At 41.3% G+C, this 24,707-nt stretch overlaps 1 protein-coding gene across 1 annotated transcript in view; it reads right to left on the bottom strand.

The window, feature by feature from the left end:
* Positions 1 to 24,707, bottom strand: part of SSH1 (slingshot protein phosphatase 1) — a 219,927-nt gene that overhangs the window by 73,698 nt on the left and 121,522 nt on the right. The gene's annotated exons all lie outside the window — the stretch shown is intronic.

The following is a 24,707-nucleotide window of genomic DNA, read 5'->3' as shown; positions in this document are numbered from 1 at the left end:
TGGTTATTGGAATGTATCCATTTTTATTTAGGTGTGTTTACGAATGTGTCGCAGTAAAATTTGATATCATAATAGGTATCAATACATCCAGTATCTTTCTAATAGTAATGTCTTATTGACTTTATATTACAATATCGACAAGAGTGGAGCTTTTTTCTGTTTCCAGTTTTGAGCTATGAATTGTCTAGCCGTGTTTAGCATAATCTAGCATAGGGATTGTTTAATCCTGCATTTAAATTCTCCAATTAGATTGAACAAACACAGTTGAGGGGTAGGTGTTAGGTCACTGGATAAGACTTTATCATTTTAAGTATCTCGCACCAGTATTTCTTTATTTCATGGCATGTCCACCAAATGTGCATCATATCACTTTTCTCCTCACCACATCTCCAGCATTTATCTGATGCATCCGGAAATATATCTTTCACTTTTTGGGGGGTGAGATACCATCTATGTAGAATTTTTGTATTTATTTCTAGGGCTTAAGCAGATTGTGCTGAGTGCATAGTGTTGTGGAAAATCTGCTTCCAAGTAAAATTAGGGAATTTTGATCCCAGTTCTCTTTCCTACGCTGTCATGAACTTATGTGGATTTGGAGAAGATGCTACGAGTAGGAATGTATAACAGGTGGAGATGGTTTTAGTATGAAATGTAGAATTGAAACACATCTTTTCAAAGTTTGTAAGTGGCCTGGTAAAATCCTCTCTTTGTTTATGTGAGGTGAAATAATGATTGGTTTGATGGTATCTAAACCAAAAAGAAAAAAAAAACATTACCCAAGTCCCTTAGTTCAAGTATAAGTTTTAAAATGTTGTTGTCTGGTATATCAACTATTGGGATTGGTGTTTGGGGTGAATGGCCACAAATTTCCTGCAAGGAAATCAGGGTTATTTAGAATTGGTGAAAGTGGGGAAATTGCAGATGAGATGCATTTGTTATGTTTGATTATAAGCCTCCAATCTGTGAGAGTTTCTGTGATATTAGGGATTCATTTTCTGATCAAAGAATCAAGGCGTTTAGGGTTCCAGCAAATACTTCCCAAATTGGGGGTGTCCGCAAGATCCTGTTCTAGTTGGACCCAGCTTTAATGACTTGACTTAGAATGTTGGCACCAGGACCATATTCTTTGAAGGGAGACGGCTCTTTTATACAAAAGTAAATGTGGGACTCCAAATCCTCATAAATTTCTTGGTGAGTACATGTTTTTTTGGCTATTCTGGGAGGCCTCCGTTTCTAGATGTATTCGCCTATGATTTTGATCATATATGCAGTTGTGTGTGGGATGGAAGGGTTTGAAACAAATATACTGCTAGATTACGAGTCTTATGTTAGCCTTAAAAAGCAGCGTTGAGAGGTCCCAACGCTGCTTTTTAACGCCCGCTGGTATTACAAGTCTTGAAGGTACAGGTGTACTGCTCACTTTTTCGGCCAGACTCGAAAATACTGCAAATCCACTTACGTCAATTGCATATCCTATTTTTTCAATGGGACTTGTATAGCGCCGGTATTAAGAGTCTTCCAAAAAGTGAGCGGTAGACCCTCTCCTGTCAAGACTGGTACCACATTTTAAAGTCAGTAGTTAAGAGTTATATGGTCTAACGCTGTAGCATAAAACTCTTAACTAAAGTGCTAAAAAGTTCACTAACACCCATAAACTACCTATTAACCCCAAAACCGAGGCCCCCCCACATTGCAAAAACTAAAATAATTTTTTAACCCCTAATCTGCCGAACCGGACATCGCCGACACCTACCTACATTTATTAACCCCTAATCTGCCGCCCCCAACGTCGCCGCCACTATATTAAAGTTATTAACCCATAAATCTAAGTCTAACCCTAACACCCCCCTAACTTAAATATAATTTAAATAAGTCTAAATAAAATCACTACAATTAACTACATTATTCCTATTTAAAACTAAATACTTACCTATAAAATAAACCCTAAGCTAGCTACAATATAACTAATAGTTACATTGTAGCTATCTTAGGATTTATTTTTATTTTACAGGCAACTTTGTATTTAACTAGGTAGAATAGTTATTAAATAGTTATTAACTATTTAATAGCTACCTAGTTAAAATAAAGACAAATTTACCTGTAAAATAAAACCTAACCTAAGTTACAATTACACCTAACACTACACTATAATTAATTCCCTAAATTAACTACAATGAAATACAATTAAATACAATTATCTAAAGTACAAAAAAAAAAACACTAAATTACAGAACATAATAAAATAATTACAAGTTTTTTTTTTTAACTAATTACACCTAATCTAATCCCCCTAATAAAATAAAAAAGCCCCCAAAAATAATAAAAAGCCCTACCCTATACTAAATTACAAATAGCCCTTAAAACTTCAATCCTATTGACTGATTAGAACAGCCAATAGGATTGAGGTCACATTCTATTGGCTGTTCCAATCAGCTAATAGGATTAAAGTTCAATGCTATTGGCTGATTGAATCAGCTAATAGGATTTTTTCTACCTTAATTTTGATTGGCTGATAGAATTCTATCAGCCAATCGGAATTGAAGGGACGCCATCTTGCATGACGTCATTTAAAGGAACCTTCATTCAGTCGTCGGATGAAGAAAGAAGAGGATGCTCCGCGTTGGATGTCTTGAAGATGGACCCGCTCCAACCTGGATGGATGAAGATAGAAGATGCCGTCTGGATGAAGACTTCTGCCCGTCTGGAGGACCTCTTCTTCCCGGCTTGGATGAAGACTTCTGCCTGTCTGGAGGACCACTTCGCCCGGCTTCTTTGAGGACTTCGGCCCGGTTGGGTGAAGACTTCTCAAGGTAGGGTGATCTTCAAGGGGTTAGTGTTAGGTTTTATTAAGGGGGGATTGGGTGGGTTTTAGAGTAGGGTTGGGTGTGTGGGTGGTGGGTTTTAATGTTGGGGGGGTATTGTACTTTTTTTTACAGGCAAAAGAGCTGATTACTTTGGGGCAATGCCCCGCAAAAGGCCCTTTTAAGGGCTATTTGTAATTTAGTAAAGGGTAGGGCTTTTTATTATTTTGGGGGGCTTTTTATTTTATTAGGGGGATTAGATTAGGTGTAATTAGTTTAAAAAACTTGTACTTATTTTATTATTTTCTGTAATTTAGTGTTTGTTTTTTTCGTACTTTAGATAATTGTATTTAATTGTAGTTAATTTAGGGAATTAATTTAATTATAGTGTAGTGTTAGGTGTAATTGTAATTTAGGTTAGGTTTTATTTTACATGTAAATTTGTCTTTATTTTAACTAGGTAGTTAATAACTATTTAATAACTATTCTAGCTAGTTAAAATAAAAATAAAGTTGCCTGTAAAATAAAAATAAATCCTAAGCTAGCTACAATGTAACTATTAGTTATATTGTAGCTATGTTAGGGTTTATTTTATAGGTAAGTATTTAGTTTTAAATAGGAATAATTTAGTTAATGATAGTAATATTTATTTAGATTTATTTAAATTATATGTAAGTTAGGGGGGTGTTAGGGTTAGACTTAGGTTTAGGGGTTAAGAACTTTAATATAGTGGCGGCGACGTTGGGGGCGGCAGATTAGGGGTTAATAAGTGTAGGTAGGTGGCGGCGACATTGGGGGCAGTAGTGTAGGGGTTAATAAATAAAATGTAGGTGTCTGCGATGTTGGGGGCAGTAGATTAGGGGTTCATAAGTATAATGTAGGTGGCGGCGGTGTCCGGAGCGGAAGATTAGGGGTTAATAATATAATGCAGGTGTCGGCAATGCCAGGGGTTAATAAGTGTAAGATTAGGGGTGTTTAGACTCGGGGTTCATGTTAGGGTGTTAGGTGTAGACATAACTTTTCTTTCCCCATAGGAATCAATGGGGCTGCGTTAGGAGCTTAACGCTGCTTTTTTGCAGGTGTTAGGTTTTTTTTCAGCCGGCTCTGCCCCATTGATTCCTATGGGGAAATCGTGCACGAGCACGTTTAAGCCAGCTCACCGCTAACGTAAGCAGCGCTGGTATTGAGGTGAGATGTGGAGCTAAATTTTGCTTTCCGCTCACTTTTCTGCGGCTAATGCCGGGTTTGTAAAAACCCATAATACCAGCGCTGTCTGTAGGTGAGCGGTGAGCATAAACTGCTCGTTAGCACCGCACCCCTGTTACCGCAAAACTCGTAATCTAGGCGACAGTTTCTTGGGTAAAAGAGTCATCTTCACTGTGTTTATTCTGCCTGTCCAAGAGATATTTGTGGACGACCAAGTTGAGGTGAGTCTGATGGTTTAATTTAATATCCTGTTATAGTATATTGATATTAAATTATCACTGCGAGGGGTAAGATGAATACCTAAATATTTCAAAGATTTTCGCTGAATTTTAAGTGTGCTTACAGCTTGTATATTTGTCGTTTCTATGGGAGCTAAATTGATTGGTAAGACTTCAGATTTATTCATATTTACCATAAAGTTGGATACTTTATCATATGTAACTAACTCTTTCAAAGTCGCACTAAGGGAAGGTATGTTAAGGTCAAAAGGACATTGTCAGCGAACATTGCTAAATTATAGGTATTATTTTTAATGTTTATACCTTGGATCTCGGGATTTTGGTGAATTGAGGATGCTAGGGATTCAAGGAATAGTATGAACAGTATGGGTGAAAGGGGGAACCCTTGTCCGGTTCCGTTTCTGATCTTAAATTGTTCAGATAATATTCCATTAACTCTAATTTGTGCTGTTGGGAATGAGAATAGTGCAAAGACACGTTGTATATATAAAAAGGGAAAAGGAATTTTCGTAGGGTCGCTTCTAGAAAGGTCCAATCGAGTCTATCCATAGCTTTCTCGGCGTCAAAGCTTTCTCTGCGTCAGTGGATAGAAGGATGGCTGGGATGTTTTCCTGATCTATAAAGTGCATTAAATCAATGATTTTTGTGGTGTTGTCTTTAGCCTATCTGTAAAGGAAAAATTCCCACTTGGTCTGGTGATATCAAATCTGGTAGCAGTGTTTAGTAGGGAAATGGGACGGAAGTTTGCTGGTTGGTCCGGGGTCTTGCCTGGTTTGAGGATTACCGTGATTGCTGCCTTTAACATTGAGTCTGGAAAGTGTTCCCCTTCATCTATAGTTTAAAGAGGTTTATTAGGTGAGGTGCCAAGATATGTTGATAGGTCTTGTAACAGAGATCAGAGAACCAGTCAGGACCGGGGTTTTTATTTGATTTTAGCGAGATGATAGCCTGTTTTAGCTCTAACTCAGTTATTGGGGATGCAAAAAATTCCTTAATTTTTAGGTGATATACCGGGGAGGTCTATGTTGGCTAAGTAATGAGCACAACTTTGTGTATGTGTAGTTGGGTTATAGGTTGTATAAATTGTGATAATATGTTTTAAAGACTTCGGCTATTTGTAGAGAATTTTTTGCCATCAGGTTTTTAATTGAATGTATATATGTTTTGACTCTTTTAGTTTTCATAGCACGAGCCAACAGTTTGACAGGTTTGTTTGCATCTTTGTAGTATTTTTGTTGTAGGAACATTGCAGATCTTTGTGCTTTTATATGTAAAAACGTGTTGAATTTATCCTTATAAAAGGATAACTTTGACAGGATTCCCCTATCTTGAGGGTGAAGCTTATGCAGCTAGTCTAGCTGTGAAATTGCATTGGAGATATGAGTATATTCCTCCTTTTCTGACTTTATTTAAGCAGCCTTTATCTTAATCCACTCTCCCCGTATTAAGCACTTATGAGCTTCCCAAATATGTCCTGGAGATGAGTCGAGGGTATTATTTATGGAAAAGTATTCCCCGATAGATTTTTCTAGATTTTCTTTAGTTTGGGGAATGTGAAATAGCGATTCATCAAGTCTCCACTGGAATGGTCTAATAGGGGATGAGGGCATAAGCAGTTTACATTTGACCATTGAGTGATCTGACCATGTTGTGTGAAAAATCGCAGCAGTATTTACATTAGCTAACGTGAGGTGGTCTACCAGGATAAGATCAATTCTAGAGTGTGAGTTATTTCGTGCAGAGAAAAATGTATAATCTTTTCTATTAGGGAATCAATACCTCCAGGGGTCGTGAATGCTCAGAGATTTTAGCCATAACCAAAAAGATTTCATAGTTGTTTTTGCGATTGGAAGTGAGGGATTAGAGCTATCTAAGTCTAGATTGATGGGTAAATTAAAGTCGCAATGGACTATCAGTTGGCCTATTCAAATATCTTGTATGAGTGGAAGGATAGTTTGGAAAAAGAATGCTTGCTGTGTGTTTGGTGCGTATAAGTTTATTATTGTTACGGAATTACATTAGAGAAGACCCGAGATTACTAAAAATCTACCTTCTTTATCTGAGGTTTGTTTATGTAGTGTGAATGGAAGAGATTTGTGTAGCAAAATGCTAACACAATTGATTTTTTTGAAGCATTGGTGCTGTGAAAATGCTGATTATAGTGGGTTGTGAAGTATATAGGGACCAAATTCTTCTTAAAATGCGTCTCTTGTAAGCAAATTACCTCCCCTCCTTTTCGGTGTATATTATCAAGAGCCATTGATCTCTTATGTGGGCTATTAAAACCTTTCACATTCTGGGAAATAAAATTAACAAAAGTTTCAGACATGCTGGATATCTATATGTAGCTTGTTGACTGACTTACTGATCCTTGTTGTACATTCTTAAGAAGAAGTAAATACATCTGGCATTCTTTAAAATAAACAATTAGGTTATACACAAACCTGGCGGATAAAAAAAATAAATCAACAATAACATTTTCTAAGACACTTAGAAACCTATAGGAGAAAAATAAATTTGAAATCCTAAAAGATTTCTTCCTAGCCTTCCTAGGGGTATATCAGTCCCCTGATCTTTTGCGTTGAACGGTAGACCACTCAGGTCTCTGAGGTAGTGGTGGTGGATGCTTGGACCCGTGACCCGCAGGAAAGGAAAGTTCCATCTATAGTTGATGCCAAGGGTTCTGAGGTGGCGGGTTAAGGGTTTCGCCTCAGAAGAGTGCGGGCAGACAAGTCTGCAAAGAGTTGTAGAGAGGACCTTTCATATTAGATAGGAGATTTATGTCTAGCAGCTTTCATAAATGTCCTCCTTCACTTGGTAATTTGTGATCTTCACAATAATGTCCCTAGGGGGAGCCCCCTCTATAGGACTAGGTCTCAGGGCCCTGTGGACTCTATCCATAGCTACTGTATCTGTTGTTGCAGTTCCTCTTATGAAGAAAAAGAGAGCTTGAAGGTAGTTGTTTAAGTCCTTAGTTTCCACTAACTCTGGGACTCCACGGATTCTAATATTATTGCGTCTATGTCTATTTTCTAAATCTTCAATCTTGACTTCCAATCAGAGCAGGTTGTGATCTGTATTTTCTACATGTTGGTAAATGTCAGCGAAATTATTTTTCATAGTTGTGTTTTCATCTTCTAACTTCTCCACTTTGTGGCCAATTTTGCAAATCTCTTTCTTTAGGTCTGAGATTTCTTTTTTTATACACTGCTTGACCTGGGTTATTAAAGAAGTGAAATCATGTTTTGATGGAAGTGACAACAAGATTTCTTTTGGAATTGTAACCAATGTTTCTGGACCTTCTGAGTCAGAGGACAGAGATAGTGGCTTAGATGTTAAAGGGGAAGCTGACATGCTTAAATATTTCTGTTGACTGGTGTTTTTGAAGAAGGTATTAACTGATGGGTTTGAAGAGGATGTGTTTTTTTATGGTTCTCTCTTTCTGTGTGCCTTTCTTTGGCGACATATTGGAGAATTGTAATGTGGTTTTGTATCTCCAGTAGTCTGAAGGATAAGATATAGCCTTATGAGTAGTGCTATAACAGAGCTTTCTTTATATATTATAGCTTGTGTTCAATATTTATTCACCTGGGTTGTTTATGTATAAGATCGTTACTATTAGAGTACAATATAGATTATGGCCATATGGTAGGCTACTTCAAGCTAGTGGTGACCGATCATCGGGTGAATTGCGGCATTGCGGTCTCGCTGCTGGTGTTACTGGACATCAATCAGCCGAGGTGGGCATCAGGGATCTCAGGATGATTTGTTCCCAGTAGTTATCTTTGATTTGGTAACCTTGTTAGGCAGATCTCTAGGTTGGAACTTCGAAGCTCACCTAAAGTGCGGCCATCTATCCCGGAAGCCGGCTCCGCCCCCCTGAACTGACCTTTTTTGTTTATTTGAAAGCGGTAGTGCAGCCAGGGCCTTCATAATGGCAGTAGCAATAAACTTTTTCATTGCTGGAGGTACGCCATTTACATCCATCTGTGAGAAATTAACAGTAGGTGTATTTATACAAATAGAAAGATTTTAGATTGTTCATTACGTGTTAAAAAATCTGAACATGAGTCATGCGTTTAGCCAAAGTGGAAATGGCACCATCAACTTTGGGAACTGTAGATAATGGATATAGTTTTGTTAAACCTTGAAGAAGGCTTAAGGGAGATACCTTGTTTAGAGCATTCCTTAGCAATCATATCAGAGACAGAATTTGGTATCAGGAAAATCTCAGGGAAATTGACAACAGTTTTATATATTGAATCAAAACGATTACAGGGTTTATCATCAGAAGGTTTGGCTTCTTCAATCCCTAAAGTGACTAAAAGACTTCATTCAAAAGAGAACGGATACGCTCAATTTTAAATAAAAAGGAGGAATTATCAGGTTCTACGACCGATGAGGTTGCGTCACTGTTAGAGGAATCCTCATCATTCGAAAATACTTCAATATTTTGTAAGTCAGTACTTATTTTACTTGTAGAATGTAAAATCTGAACTGACCTTTTTTGTTGTATTTGAAGGCGGAAGTGCAGCCAGGGCTATCATAACAGCAGTAGCAATAAACTTTTTCAATGCTGAAGGTACCCCATCTGCATCCATCTATAAGGGGGGGGGGGACAGTATGTGCATTAGTACACATTGAAAGATCACTGATTGGTATGCAATAAAAAAAAAATCTAATCATGAGCCACATAAATGAGCTTTAGAAGCTACTTCAGTTGTTTTACAATAAGCACACTTAGCTTTGGTAGAAAGGTGTTAAAAAAACTCAGTTCCTATGGTAATTTAAAGGACAGGTTGGTGCAGCTCTATTATGGCAAAAATAAATAAAAATAAAAAAGTTGCAATAACTACAAATTTGCCCCCTGTATAGCGATTGAAAGGACGATAATGTGCTAAATGTAGTCCATAAACTAGAAATGTCAGATTGCTCAATTTTCAAACTATATATGAATGTGCTAAAGGTAGCATCAATGATGCAATGTAACATGAGCATTGTGGATGCATCAGACGTTTGTATTAGCCCTCTGCATACAGATTGATGCGTGATTTAGGGCGCAATATGTTGCAGGGATAGTGTGTACCTTAAAATTTTGTTTGCGCAATTTGATGATGCACTAGCCTGGTCATTAAAAATGTGTTGCAGGGCAAGCTCATTCAGATAAAGTGTGGGATAAAACAAAATTTATGCTTACCTGATAAATTCCTTTCTCCTGTAGTGTGGTCAGTCCACGGGTCATCATTACTTCTGGGATATTAACTCCTCCCCAACAGGAAGTGCAAGAGGATCACCCAGCAGAGCTGCTATATAGCTCCTCCCCTCTACGTCACACCTAGTCATTCGACTGAGAACCAACGAGAAAGGAGAAGCCAAAGGGTGCAGTGGTGACTGGAGTATAATTTAAAAATTTAGACCTGCCATAAAAAACAGGGCGGGCCGTGGACTGACCACACTACAGGAGAAAGGAATTTATCAGGTAAGCATAAATTTTGTTTTCTCCTGTTAAGTGTGGTCAGTCCACGGGTCATCATTACTTCTGGGATACCAATACCAAAGCTAAAGTACACGGATGACGGGAGGGACAGGCAGGCTCTTTATACGGAAGGAACCACTGCCTGAAGAACCTTTCTCCCAAAAACAGCCTCCGAAGAAGCAAAAGTGTCAAATTTGTAAAATTTGGAAAAAGTATGAAGAGAAGACCAAGTTGCAGCCTTGCAAATCTGTTCAACAGAAGCCTCATTCTTAAAGGCCCAAGTGGAAGCCACAGCTCTAGTAGAATGAGCTGTAATTCTTTCAGGAGGCTGCTGTCCAGCAGTCTCATAAGCTAAACGTATTATGCTACGAAGCCAAAAAGAGAGAGAGGTAGCAGAAGCTTTTTGACCTCTCCTCTGACCAGAATAAACGACAAACAGGGAAGACGTTTGTCGAAAATCCTTAGTTGCCTGTAGATAAAATTTCAGGGCACGGACTACATCTAGATTGTGTAGAAGACGTTCCTTCTTCGAAGAAGGATTAGGACACAAGGATGGAACAACAATCTCCTGATTGATATTCCTGTTAGTGACCACCTTAGGTAAGAACCCAGGTTTAGTACGCAGAACTACCTTGTCTGAATGAAAAATCAGATAAGGAGAATCACAATGTAAGGCAGATAACTCAGAGACTCTTCGAGCCGAGGAAATAGCCATTAAAAACAGAACTTTCCAAGATAACAATTTGATATCAATGGAATGAAGGGGTTCAAACGGAACACCCTGTAAAACATTAAGAACTAAGTTCAAACTCCATGGTGGAGCAACAGTTTTAAACACAGGCTTAATCCTGGCCAAAGCCTGACAAAAAGCCTGAACGTCTGGAACCTCTGACAGACGTTTGTGTAAAAGAATGGACAGAGCTGAAATCTGTCCCTTTAAGGAACTAGCGGATAAACCCTTTTCTAAACCTTCTTGTAGAAAAGACAATATCCTAGGAATCCTAACCTTACTCCATGAGTAACTCTTGGATTCGCACCAATATAAGTATTTACGCCATATTTTATGGTAAATCTTTCTGGTAACAGGCTTCCTAGCCTGTATTAAGGTATCAATTACTGACTCAGAAAAACCACGTTTTGATAAAATCAAGCGTTCAATTTCCAAGCAGTCAGCTTCAGAGAAATTAGATTTTGATGTTTGAAGGGACCCTGGATCAGAAGGTCCTGTCTCAGAGGCAGAGACCAGGGTGGACAGGATGACATGTCCACTAGATCTGCATACCAAGTCCTGCGTGGCCATGCAGGCGCTATTAGAATCACCGATGCTCTCTCCTGTTTGATTCTGGCAATCAATCGAGGAAGCATCGGGAAGGGTGGAAACACATAAGCCATCCCGAAGGTCCAAAGTGCAGTCAAGGCATCTATCAGGACCGCTCCCGGATCCCTGGATCTGGACCCGTAACAAGGAAGCTTGGTGTTCTGTCGAGACGCCATGAGGTCTATCTCTGGTTTGCCCCAACGTCGAAGTATTTGGGCAAAGACCTCCGGATGAAAAGTCTGACGACTTAGGAAATCCGCCTCCCAGTTCTCCACTCCCGGGATGTGGATTGCTGACAGGTGGCAAGAGTGAGACTCTGCCCAGTGAATTATCTTTGATACTTCCATCATCGCTAGGGAGCTTCTTGTCCCTCCTTGATGGTTGATGTAAGCTACAGTCGTGATGTTGTCCGACTGAAACCTGATGAACCCCCGAGTTGTTAACTGGGGCCAAGCCAGAAGGACATTGAGAACTGCTCTCAATTCCAGAATGTTTATTGGCAGGAGACTCTCCTCCTGAGTCCATGATCCCTGAGCCTTCAGAGAATTCCAGACAGCGCCCCAGCCTAGTAGGCTGGCGTCTGTTGTTACAATTGTCCAATCTGGCCTGCTGAATGGCATCCTCCCCCTGGACAGATGTGGCCGAGAAAGCCACCATAGAAGAGAATTTCTGGTCTCTTGATCCAGATTCAGAGTAGGGGACAAATCTGAGTAATCCCCATTCCACTGACTTAGCATGCACAATTGCAGCGGTCTGAGATGTAGGCGTGCAAAGGGTACTATGTCCATTGCCGCTACCATTAAGCCGATCACCTCCATGCATTGAGCCACTGACAGGTGTTGAATGGAATGAAGGACACGGCATGCATTTTGAAGCTTTGTTAACCTGTCTTCTGTCAGGTAGATCTTCATTTCTACAGAATCTATAAGAGTCCCTAAGAAGGGAACTCTTGTGAGTGGAAAGAGAGAACTCTTCTTTTCGTTCACCTTCCATCCATGCGACCTTAGAAATGCCAGTACTAACTCTGTATGAGACTTGGCAGTTTGAAAGCTTGAAGCTTGTATCAGAATGTCGTCTAGGTACGGAGCTACTGAAATTCCTTGCGGTCTTAGTACCGCCAGAAGAGCACCCAGAACCTTTGTGAAGATTCTTGGAGCCGTAGCCAATCCGAATGGAAGAGCTACAAACTGGTAATGCCTGTCTAGGAAGGCAAATCTTAGATACCGGTAATGATCTTTGTGAATCGGTATGTGAAGGTAAGCATCCTTTAAATCCACTGTGGTCATGTACTGACCCTTTTGGATCATGGGTAGGATTGTCCGAATAGTTTCCATTTTGAACGATGGAACTCTTAGGAATTTGTTTAGGATCTTTAAATCCAAGATTGGCCTGAAGGTTCCCTCTTTTTTGGGAACCACAAACAGATTTGAGTAAAACCCCTGTCCATGTTCCGACCGCGGAACCGGATGGATCACTCCCATTAGTAAAAGATCTTGTACACAGCGTAGAAACGCCTCTTTCTTTAATTGGTTTGTTGACAACCTTGACAGATGAAATCTCCCTTTTGGGGGAGAGGATTTGAAGTCCAGAAGATATCCCTGAGATATGATCTCTAACGCCCAGGGATCCTGGACATCTCTTGCCCAAGCCTGGGTGAAGAGAGAAAGTCTGCCCCCCACTAGATCCGTTCCCGGATCGGGGGCCCTCGATTCATGCTGTCTTAGGGGCAGCAGCAGGTTTTCTGGCCTGCTTGCCCTTGTTCCAGGACTGGTTAGGTCTCCAGCCTTGTCTGTAGCGAGCAACAGCTCCTTCCTGTTTTGGAGCAGAGGAAGTTGATGCTGCTCCCGCCTTGAAATTACGAAAGGAACGAAAAGCATGGCCTTTACCTCCTGTAATGTCAGCGATAATTTCTTTCAAACCGGGCCCGAATAAGGTCTGCCCTTTGAAAGGTATGTTAAGTAATTTAGATTTAGAAGTAACGTCAGCTGACCAGGATTTTAGCCACAGTGCTCTGCGTGCCTGAATGGCGAATCCGGAATTCTTAGCCGTAAGTTTTGTTAAATGTACTACGGCATCTGAAACAAATGAATTAGCTAGCTTAAGTGTTTTAAGCTTGCTTGAAATCTCATCTATAGTTATTGAGTCAAGAGTCTCTTCCAGGGACTCGGACCAAAAAGCGGCCGCGGCCGAGACAGACGCAATACATGCAAGGGGTTGCAATATAAAACCTTGTTGAACAAACATTTTCTTAAGGTAACCCTCTAATTTTTTATCCATTGGATCTGAAAAGGCACAGCTATCCTCCACCGGGATAGTGGTACGCTTAGCCAGAGTAGAAACCGCTCCCTCCACCTTAGGGACCGTCTGCCATAAGTCCCGTGTGGTGGCGTCTATTGGAAACATTTTTCTAAACACAGGAGGGGGAGAAAAGGGTACACCGGGCCTATCCCACTCCTTAGTAATTATCTCTGTAAGCCTCCTAGGTATAGGAAATACGTCAGTACTCGCCGGTACCGCATAGTATCTATCCAGCCTACATAATTTCTCTGGGATTGCAACGGTGTTACAATCATTCAGAGCTGCTAATACCTCCCCTAACAGTACACGGAGGTTTTCGAGTTTAAACTTAAAATTAGAAATGTCTGAATCCATTCTATTGGGATCAGAACCGTCACCTGCAGATTGAAGCTCTCCGTCCTCATGTTCAGCATACTGTGACGCAGTATCAGACATGGCCCTATTATCAACAGCGCACTCTGTTCTCACCCCAGAGTGATCACGCTTACCTCTAAGTTCTGGTAATTTAGCCAAAACTTCAGTCATGACATTAGCCATATCCTGTAATGTGATTTGCAATGGCCGCCCTGATGTACTCGGCGCTACAATATCACGCACCTCCCGAGCGGGAGATGCAGGTACTGACACGTGAGGCGAGTTAGTCGGCATAACTCTCCCCTCGTTGTTTGGTGAATGATGTTCAATTTGTACAGATTGACTTTTATTTAAAGTAGCATCAATGCAATTAGTACATAAATTTCTATTGGGCTCCACTTTGGCTTTAGCACATATAGCACAGAGATATTCCTCTGAGTCAGACATGTTTAACACACTAGCAATTAAACTAGCAACTTGGAAATACTTTTCAAAGCAATTTACAAATAATATAAAAACGTACTGTGCCTTTAAGAAGCACAGAAAAAAAGTTATGACAGTTGAGAAATAATAAACTTGAGAAACTATAACATCAAATTCTTTCCGGTAAAAACACAATTTTAGCAAAGGATTGCCCCCATTAGCAATGGATAACTAACCCTGAATAGCAGAAAAAATGTACAGAAAATAAACGTTTTTTTATCACAGTCAGTCACAATCTCACAGCTCTGCTGTGAGTGATTACCTCCCTCAAATTGACTTTTGAAGACCCCTGAGCTCTGTAGAGACGAACCGGATCATGCAGGGAAGATAAGAGACTTCTGACTGAATTTTCTGATGCGTAGCAAAAGCGCCAAAATAGGCCCCTCCCCCTCACACACAACAGTGAGGGAGATCAGTAAACTGTCTTAAATTAAATAAAACGATTGCCAAGTGGAAAAAACAGTGCCCAAAACAATTTTTCACCCAGTACCTCAGATAATTAAACGATTTAACATGCCAGCAAAAACGTTTAACATCAAATAAATGAAATGTCATTAGAAAGCCTGTTGCTAGTCACTGCAAATTAGGCTAAAGTCTTATGCATACAGTATTATCCCAGTGAAGTGCCATTCCCCAGAATACTGAAGTGTAAATATACATACATGACAGCCTGATACCAGTTGCTACTACTGCATTTAAGGCTGAGCTTACATTATATCGGTATGGCAGAATTTTCTCAGTCAATTCCATTGTCGGAAAATAATATGCTGCTACATACCTCTTTGCAGGTTAACCTGCCCGCTGTCCCCTGATCTGAAGTTTACCTCACTCCTCAGATGGCCGAGAACAGCAATATGATCTTAACTACGCCGGCTAAAATCATACAAAAAACTCAGGTAGATTCTTCTTCAAATTCTACCAGAGAAGGAACAACACACTCCGGTGCTGTTATAAAATAACAAACTTTTGATTGAAGGTATAAAACTAAGTATAATCACCACAGTCCTCTCACACATCCTATCTATTAGTTGGGTGCAAGAGAATGACTGGGTGTGACGTAGAGGGGAGGAGCTATATAGCAGCTCTGCTGGGTGATCCTCTTGCACTTCCTGTTGGGGAGGAGTTAATATCCCAGAAGTAATGATGACCTGTGGACTGACCACACTTAACAGGAGAAAATTAGTTTGCTCAATAAGCTCAGATGTAGAAAATCTAGTGCAATAATAAAAAACAAGGGGAATAATATATACCTGTCCCTGAGCTCTCTATATACATATATATATATATATATATATATATATATATATATATATATATATATATATATATATACATAGTAAAACTCTTTAAATTAAAAAAGTGCCCAATCCATAGCTGTGAGTGTCCAAATAATGAAAAACATAAATTATTACTTACCAGATAATTTATTTTCCTTTGATACAGGGATTGTCCACAGCTGTATTCATTACTTGTGGGAATACAGAACCTGGCCACCAGGAGGAGGCAAAGACACCCCAGCCAAAGGCTTAAATACCTCCCCCACTTACCTCATCCCCCAGTCATTCAGCAGAGGGAACAAGGAACAGTAGGAGAAATATCCGGGTGAAAAAGGTGCCAGAAGAAAACAAAATAAATTTAGGGCCGCCCATCGGAGAACATGGGCCGGAGCTGTGGACTCTCCCTGTATCGAAGGAAAGGAAATTATCTGGTAAGTCATAATTGATGTTTTCCTTCTAAATACAGGGAGAGTCCACAGCTGCATTCATTACTTGTGGGAACTAATACCTAAGCTACAGAGGACACTGAATGCAAACGGGAGGGCAAAAGAGGAGGCGGCCCAAATCTGAGGACATCACAGCCTACAACCAACCCAATCTTCTGATGCTGCTTCAACAGAAGTAAAAAAGAAAAAGAATGTTCGGAGGACCAGATAGACCATAAAGATTTCATGCCCGAGGCCCATGCAGACGTCACTGCTCCCGAACTGAGCATAACCTCTGAGGAGGCTAGAAATCCACTGACTGACAGGCCAAGAGAAAAAAACCATGAACAAGAAAAAGGAGGCAACCACGCCAAAACAGGTCCTGTCTGTCATCTAGGATTCAACGTATCTGTCAAAACATTCAAGGGCTAAACAGAAATTCTTAAATTCCAGCAATGCTAGAGAAACTGAGAATAAACCAAAGTAAGGAATATAATCTCTGTGGCTTAAAGTTTGTGTCAAAATCATAGGGCGATCATCACCCCGAACAAAGATCTAAATGCTTCCACCGGAAGTCTATAACAATATCGACCATCTTAGTCGATAGTCTCAAAAATCCCATGTGATGAAACGTCTTTCTAAGAGTTTCTATAACAACCCAGAGCTCTAAAAACTGAAAACTATCTGAACCGGAATAGAATGCAAAAGAAAATAGGCAAGCGCTCAAATATGTTAACTGAAAAGGGAGCGTGCAAACAAAACCAGGTCCAGCCTGTCACACAACACAATCCCCCATAGAGCTCGGAACTGGGATTCTAATAAAAAAATAAAACAAAATGAAATCAAGACGATAAGGAATAGGAACACCAATCCTCTCCACTTGTCTATTCAAGATTGTTATCTGATTTAGAGCACTGAGATTCAACTGACCAATCAGTACTGGGAACCTCTAACATTGCCAAAACCTCTCTCAGAAGCAAACGCAGGCGTGCCAATCTAAACCTAAACGATATGCTCTCTGCAATCGGAGGATTCAAGTCCGTAGACTCCGACCTTGGAGGATCTACCTCTGAAGCCTCAGAGGAAACCTCATCCCCAGAGGAATGATCGGACACAATCGTCATTTTACACAATGGTCCATGGTCAGGAGAACCTGGAGTAACCCTTTGCTTACACGCAGCTGGAAGAGGTAGCAGCGCTAAGGCCGTAGAGATAGCCATGATACTAATTATTTATAAGACCACTGCTTCTTAGTTCAGCAGATAAAATGCTTTAGGCCAATATAATATTTTAAAATCCTTAACCAGTCCAATACAATATATATCAGCACTTAAGCACCTCATTACTAAAGGTCTGCACACGCTATACATGTTTATATATGCACAGTCTATATCAGCACTTAAGCACCTCATTACAAAAGTTCTGCACACGGTATACATGTTTATATATGCACAGTATATATCAGCACTTAAGTACCTCATTACGAAAGGTCTGCACATACAATACATGTTTATATATGCTCAATATATGTCCCCAGCAATAAATGATTCCCCCAGTCACCCTGCAATAAAATGATGCCCCCAGCCACCCTGCAATAAAATGATGCCCCCAGTATCATTGCAATAAAATGATGCCCCAGCCCCCTGCAATAAAAAAATGCCCTGACCCCCCATGCAATAAATGATGCCCCCAGCAATAAAATGAAGCCCACAGCCCTCCTGCAATAAAATGATGCCCCCAGCGCTGCAATAAAATGATACCCCCACCACCGCTGCAATAAAATGATGCCCCCAGCCCTGCTGCAATACAATGAAGCCTCACTGCAATAAATGATGCCCCCAGTCCCACTGCAATAAAATGATGCCCCCAGTCCCCCTGCAATAAAATGATGCCCCCAGCCCCCCTGCAATAAAATGATGCCCCCAGCCCCCCTGCAATAAAATGATGCCCCCAGCCCCCTGCAATAAAATGATGCCCCCAGTCCCCCTGCAATAAAATGATGCCCCCAGCCCCCCTGCAATAAAATGATGCCCCCAGCCCCTGCAATAAAATGATGCCCCCAGCCCCCTGCAATAAAATGACGCCCCCAGTCCCCCTGCAATAAAATGACGCCCCCAGGCCCCCTGCAATAAAATGACGCCCCCCTGCAATAAAATGATGCCCCCAGCCCCCCTGCAATAAAATGATGCCCCCAGGCCCCCTGCAATAAAATGATGCCCCCAGGCCCCCTGCAATAAAATGATGCCCTGAGCCCCCCTGCAATAAATGATGCCCCAAGCCCCCCTGCAATAAATGACGCCCCCAGCAATAAAATGAAACCCCCAGCTCCCTGCAAAAAAATGATGCCCTGAGCCCCCCTGGAATAAATGATGGCCCCAACAATAAAATGAAGCCCCCCTGCAATAAAATGAACCCCCCAGCCCCCCTGCAATAAAATGATGCCCCGAGCCAGCCCTGCAATAAATGATGCCCCGAGCCAGCCCTGCAATAAATGATGCCCCAAGCCCCCCTGCAATAAATGATGCCCCAAGCCCCCCTGCAATAAATGATGCCCCCAGCAATAAAATGATGCCCCAGCCCCCTTGCAATAAAAAGGAAATTTATGCTTACCTGATAAATTGATTTCTTCTACAATACAACGAGTCCACAGATTTCATCCTTACTTGTGGGATATTATCCTCCTGCTAACAGGAATTGGCAAAGAGCACCACAGCAGAGCTGTATATATAGCTCCTCCCTTCCCCTCCACCTCCAGTCATTCGACCAAAGGTTATAGGAAGAGAAAGGAAAAGCTAAAAGGTGCAGAGGCGACTGAAGTTATAAATAATAAAAAATATAATCTGTCTTAAATTGACAGGGAGGGCCGTGGACTCATCGTATCGTAGAAAAAATCAATTTATCAGGTAAGCATAAATTTCCTTTTCTTCTACAAGATACGACGAGTCCACGGATTTCATCCTTACTTGTGGGATACAATACCAAAGCAACAGGACACGGATGAAAGGGAGGGACAAGACAGAGACCTAAACGGAAGGCACCACTGTTCGAAGAACTTTTCTCCCAAAAACAGCCTCAGAAGAAGCAAAAGTATCAAATTTGGAAAATTTGGAAAAAAGTATGAAGGGACGACCAAGTCGCAGCTTTACAAATCTGTTCAACAGATGCATCATTTTTAAAAGCCAATGTGGAAGCCACAGCCCTAGTAGAATGAGCCGTAATTCTTTCAGGAGGCTGCTGTCCAGCAGTCTCATATGCCAGGCGGATGATACTTCTCAGCCAAAAAGAAAGAGAGGTAGCCGTAGCTTTCTGACCCCTACGCTGTCCAGAATAAACAATGAACAATGAAGATGATTGACGGAAATCCTTAGTTGCCTGTAAGTAAAACTTTAAGGCACGGACCACGTCCAAGTTATGTAACAGACGCTCCTTCTTAGAAGAAGGATTAGGACACAATGAAGGAACAATCATTTCCTGATTAATATTCTTATTCGAAACAACCTTAGGAAGAAAAACAGGTTTGGTACGTAAAACCACCTTATCAGAATGAAATATGAGATAAGGCGAATCACACTGTAATGCTGAAAGCTCAGAAACTCTTCGAGCAGAAGAAATAGCAACCAAAAACAGAACTTTCCAAGATAACAATTTAATATCTATGGAATGCATGGGGGTTCAAACGGAACCCCTTGAAGAACTAAATTTAAACTCCAGGGAGGAGTAATTGGTTTAGATACAGGCTTAATTCTGGTTAGAGCCTGACAAAAAGACTGAACATCAGGAACGTCTGCCAAACGTTTATGAAACAAAATTGACAACGCAGAAATTTGTCCCTTTAAGGAACTAGCTGATAAACCTTTCTCCAATCCTTCTTGGAGAAAAGACAGAATCCTGGGAATCCTAACTTTACTCCATGAGTAGCCCTTGGATTCACACCAATAAAGATATTTACGCCATATCTTATGATAAATCTTTCTAGCGACAGGCTTTCTAGCCTGTATCAAAGTACTGATAACCGAATCAGAAAATCCCCGCTTTGATAAAATCAAGCGTTCAATCTCCACGCAGTCAGCTGCAGAGAAATTAGATTTGGATGTTGGAAAGGACCTTGAATGAGAAGGTCCTGTCGCAAAGGAAGTTTCCACAGTGGCAGAGAGGACATGTCCACTAGATCCGCATACCAAGTCCTGCGTGGCCACGCAGGCGCTATCAGGATCACTGAAGCTCTCTCCTGTTTGATTCGAGCAATCACGCGTGGGAGGAGAGGAAACGGTGGAAACACATAAGCTAGGCTGAACGACCAAGGCACTGCCAAGGCATCTATCAGTTCGGCCTGGGGATCCCTTGACCTGGATCCGTATCTGGGAAGCTTGGCATTCTGTTGAGATGCCATCAGATTCAATTCCGGTCTGCCCCATCGGAGAATCAGTGAGGCAAATACCTCCGGGTGGAGTTCCCACTCCCCCGGATGAAAGGTCTGTCAGCTTAGAAAATCCACTTCCCAGTTCTCTACTCCTGGGATGTAGATTGCTGAAAATGACAAGAGTGGGCCTCCGCCCATCGGATTATTTTGGATACTTCTAACATCGCTAAGGGACTCCTTGTTCCCCCCTGATGATTGATATAAGCTACAGTCGTGATGTTGTCCGACTGGAATCTGATAAATTTGGCCGAAGCCAACCGAGGCCACGCCTGAAGCGCATTGAATATTGCTCTCAGTTCCAGAATATTGATTGGAAGTACAGACTCCACCGAGTCCAAACACCCTGAGCCTTCAGGGAATTCCAGACTGCACCCCAGCCCAGAAGGCTGGCGTCCGTTGTCACTATCACCCACAAGGGTCTGCGGAAACAAGCCCCTGGGACAGATGATCCGGCGACAACCACCAAAGAAGAGTCTCTCTGGTTTCTTGATCTAGATTTATCTGAGGAGATAGATCCGCATAATCCCCATTCCACTGTCCGAGCATGCACAGCTGCAGTGGTCTTAGATGAAAGCGAGCAAACGGAATGATGTCCATTGCCGCTACCATTAATCTAATTACTGATGGCCGAGGAATGGACTGAAGTGCTCGGCAAGTATTTAAAATCTTTGATTTTCTGACCTCCATCAGAAATATTTTCATGTCTACCGAGTCTATCAGAGTTCCCAAGAAAAGAACCCTTGACTGTGGAACTAGTGAACTTTTCTCTATGTTCACCTTCCAACCGTGAGTTCTCAGAAAAGACAACACTGTGTCCGTGTGAGATTTTGTCAGTGGATACGTGGACGCCTGGATTAGAATATCATCCAGATAAGGCGCCACTGCTATACCTCGCGGTCTGAGAACCGCCAGAAGAGACCCTAGAACCTTTGTAAAGATTCTGGGTGCTGTGGCCAACCCGAAGGGAAGAGCCACGAACTGATAATGTTTGTCTAGAAAGGCAAACCTTAGAAACTGATGATGATCCTTGTGGATAGAAATATGAAGGTAAGCATCCTTCAAGTCCATGGTAGTCATATATTGACCCTCCTGGATCATTGGTAAGATTGTTCGTATAGTCTCCATTTTGAACAATGGGACTCTGAGAAACTTGTTTAGACACTTGAGATCTAAAATGGGTCTGAAAGTTCCCTCTTTTTTGGGAACCACAAAAAGATTTGAGTAAAACCCCTGTCCCTGTTCCGATTTTGGAACGGGACAAATTACTCCCATGGTAGAGAGGTCTTTTACACAGTGTAAGAACGCCTCTCTTTTTATCTGGTCTACAGACAATCTTGAAAGATGAAATCTCCCTCTTGGGAGAAAGTCCTTGAATTCCAATTGATAACCGTTAGTCACTATTTCAAGTGCCCAGGGATCCTGAACATCTCTTGCCCAAAACTGGGCGAAGAAAGAAAGTCTGCCCCCTACTAGATCCAGTCCCGGATCGGGGGCCGCCCCTTCATGCTGTTTTAGTAGCAGCAGCTGGCTTTTTGGACTGTTTACCTTTATTCCAGTTCTGGTTGGGTCTCCAGACTGACTTAGATTGGGTAAAATTCCCTTCCTGCTTTGTGGAAGAAGAGGAACCTGAGGGTCCTCCTTTAAAGTTCCGAAAGGAGGGAAAATTGTTTTGTTTACCCCTCATCTTAACAGACTTATCCTGAGGTAGGGCATGGCCTTTACCTCCTGTAATGTCAGAAATGATCTCCTTCAATTCAGGCCCAAAAGGGGTTTTACCTTTAAAAGGAATAGCTAAAAGCTTAGTCTTTGAGACATCAGCAGACCAAGATTTGAGCCACAACACTCTACGTGCTAGGATAGCAAAGCCTGCATTCTTCGCCGCTAATTTAGCAACTTGAAAAGCAGCATCAGTAATAAAAGAATTAGCTAGCTTGAGAGCCTTAATTCTATCTAAAATGTCATCTAATGGGGTCTCAACCTTAAGAGACTCTTCTAGAGACTCAAATCAAAAGGCTGCTGCAGTAGTTACTGGAACAATGCAAGCCGTAGGTTGTAAAAGAAAACCCTGATTAATAAATAATTTCTTTAGTAGACCCTCTAATTTTTTATCCATAGGGTCTTTGAAAGCACAACTGTCCTCAATGGGTATAGTTGTACGCTTAGCTAGGGTAGATATAGTTCCTTCTACCTTAGGGACCGTTTGCCATGAGTCCTGAATGGTGTCTGATATGGTAAACATTTTCTTAAAATTAGGAGGGGGAGAAAACGGTATACCTGGTCTATCCCATTCCTTTTTAATCATTTCCGAAATTCTCTTAGGAACCGGAAAAACATCAGTGTAAGTAGGTACTTCTAGATATTTATCCATCTTACACAATTTCTCTGGAGGAATTACAATAGGGTCACAATCATCCAGAGTCGCTAAAACCTCCCGAATTTAAAGGACATAGCGTCCGAATCTGTCTGAGGTAAAACATTTCCTGAGTCTGAAATTTCACCCTCAGACAGCAATTCCCTGACCCCCAACTCAGAGCACTGTGAGGGTACATCGGAAATAGCTAATAAAGCATCAGAGGATTCAGTATTTACATTAATACCTGACCTACTGTGTTTACCCTGCAACACTGGTAATTTAGATAATACCTCAGTGAGGGTAGTTGACATAACTGCAGCCATCTCCTGAAGAGTAAAAGAATTAGATGCACTAGAAGTACTTGGCGTCGCTTGTGTGGGCGTTAAAGGTTGTGACACTTGGGGAGAATTGGATGGCATATCCGGATTCTCTTCAGACTGAGAATCATCCTTAGGCACACTTTCTTGACCTAATATATGGTCTTTACAATGTAAGGCTCTTTCAGTACAAGAGTTACACAATGTTAGAGGGGGTTGCACAATAGCTTCTAAACACATAGAACAATGAGATTCAGATTCCTCAATGTCAGACATGTTTGAACAGACTAGTAATAACCACAGAAGTCGTTTAAACACTTTATTTATTGCTTAAAATAAACTTTTGAAAAACGTGTACTGCGCCTTTAAGAAAATAAAAAGTGAACAATTTATCCAAAACTGCTTAAATAACGTTAAATTATCTCCAAATTTAACTTAAATTCGTTGGTTTATCCAAAAATTATTGCACCCCAGTAGAAAGGGGATAAATAAGGCTCTAAAGTACTTAGATTAACAAATTGTCAGTTTACAATCAAAAATACCATCTGCAACTTTCCAACACTCCGGACCAGAGTTACACAGGCCAGGAGTCACCGGAGTTACTGCTTGCTGCTGCCTAGTCTGAAGGAAGTACGCATCTGAGCGAGCGAAAATAAGCCCCGCCCCTTAAGGTCGATACCGGATTAGGCCCAAACACAACCGCATGGGGAAGCGGTTTTACACACAAAGTGATCAAAATCAATGTACCCCCTCAAACACAAAAGTAATCATACAGATTATTGCCAAAAATAAAAAAACGTTATGTGCCGTTTTTCTTTGCCTTTCCCATAGTGTCAAACAATGCCCATATAATGTCAACTATCTATAAATAAAATCCAGGGACTCCAGTAACAACCTTACTGTACAATAGGTTTACTGCTTACCCATTCCCATACAGGGACATACATGCCAGCCAGTTCTGATATATCAAGTCTCCTTAGAAATAAAAGGCTGCACATACCTTAATGCTGCTTGTAGCATGAAACCGGTCTCCACACTGAAGATGTCTCATCTGTTACCTTCAGAAGTCTTGTGGAAACCAGCGTGGATCTTAGTTACAGCTGCTAAGATCATCAACCTCAGGGCAGAAATCTTCTTCCATTACCCCGTGAGGAAAATAGTACTCACCGGTACCATTTAAAATAAAAAACTTCTTGATTGAAGAAAATAAAACTAACACCTCGCTTTACCTCTTCCTAGTATAACACAGGCAAAGAGAATGACTGGAGGTGGAGGGGAAGGGAGGAGCTATATATACAGTTCTGCTGTGGTGCTCTTTGCCACTTCCTGTTAGCAGGAGGATAATATCCCACAAGTAAGGATGAAATCCATGCACTCGTATGTTGTAGAAGAAATGATCCCCTGAGCCCCCCTGCAATAAATGATGCCCTGAGCCCCCTGCAATAAATGATGCCCCAAGCCCACTGCAATAAATGATGCCCCCAGCCCCACTGCAATAAATGATGCCCCCAGCCCCACTGCAATAAATGATGCCCCAAGCCCCACTGCAATAAATGATGCCCCCAGCAATAAAATGAAGCCCCCAGCCCCCCTGCAATAAAATGATGCCCTGAGCCCCCTGCAATAAATGATGCCCTGAGCCCCCCTGCAATAAATGATGCCCCCAGCAATAAAATGATGCCCTGAGCCCCCTGCAATAAATGATGCCCTGAGCCCCCTGCAATAAATGATGCCCTGAGC

The sequence above is a fragment of the Bombina bombina genome, chromosome 2, assembly GCF_027579735.1.
Source record: "Bombina bombina isolate aBomBom1 chromosome 2, aBomBom1.pri, whole genome shotgun sequence".
In the NCBI taxonomy this organism is placed as follows: domain Eukaryota; kingdom Metazoa; phylum Chordata; class Amphibia; order Anura; family Bombinatoridae; genus Bombina; species Bombina bombina.
The sequence above is the reverse complement of the archived record's forward strand: the minus strand, read 5'-3'. Positions and strand labels throughout refer to the sequence as shown.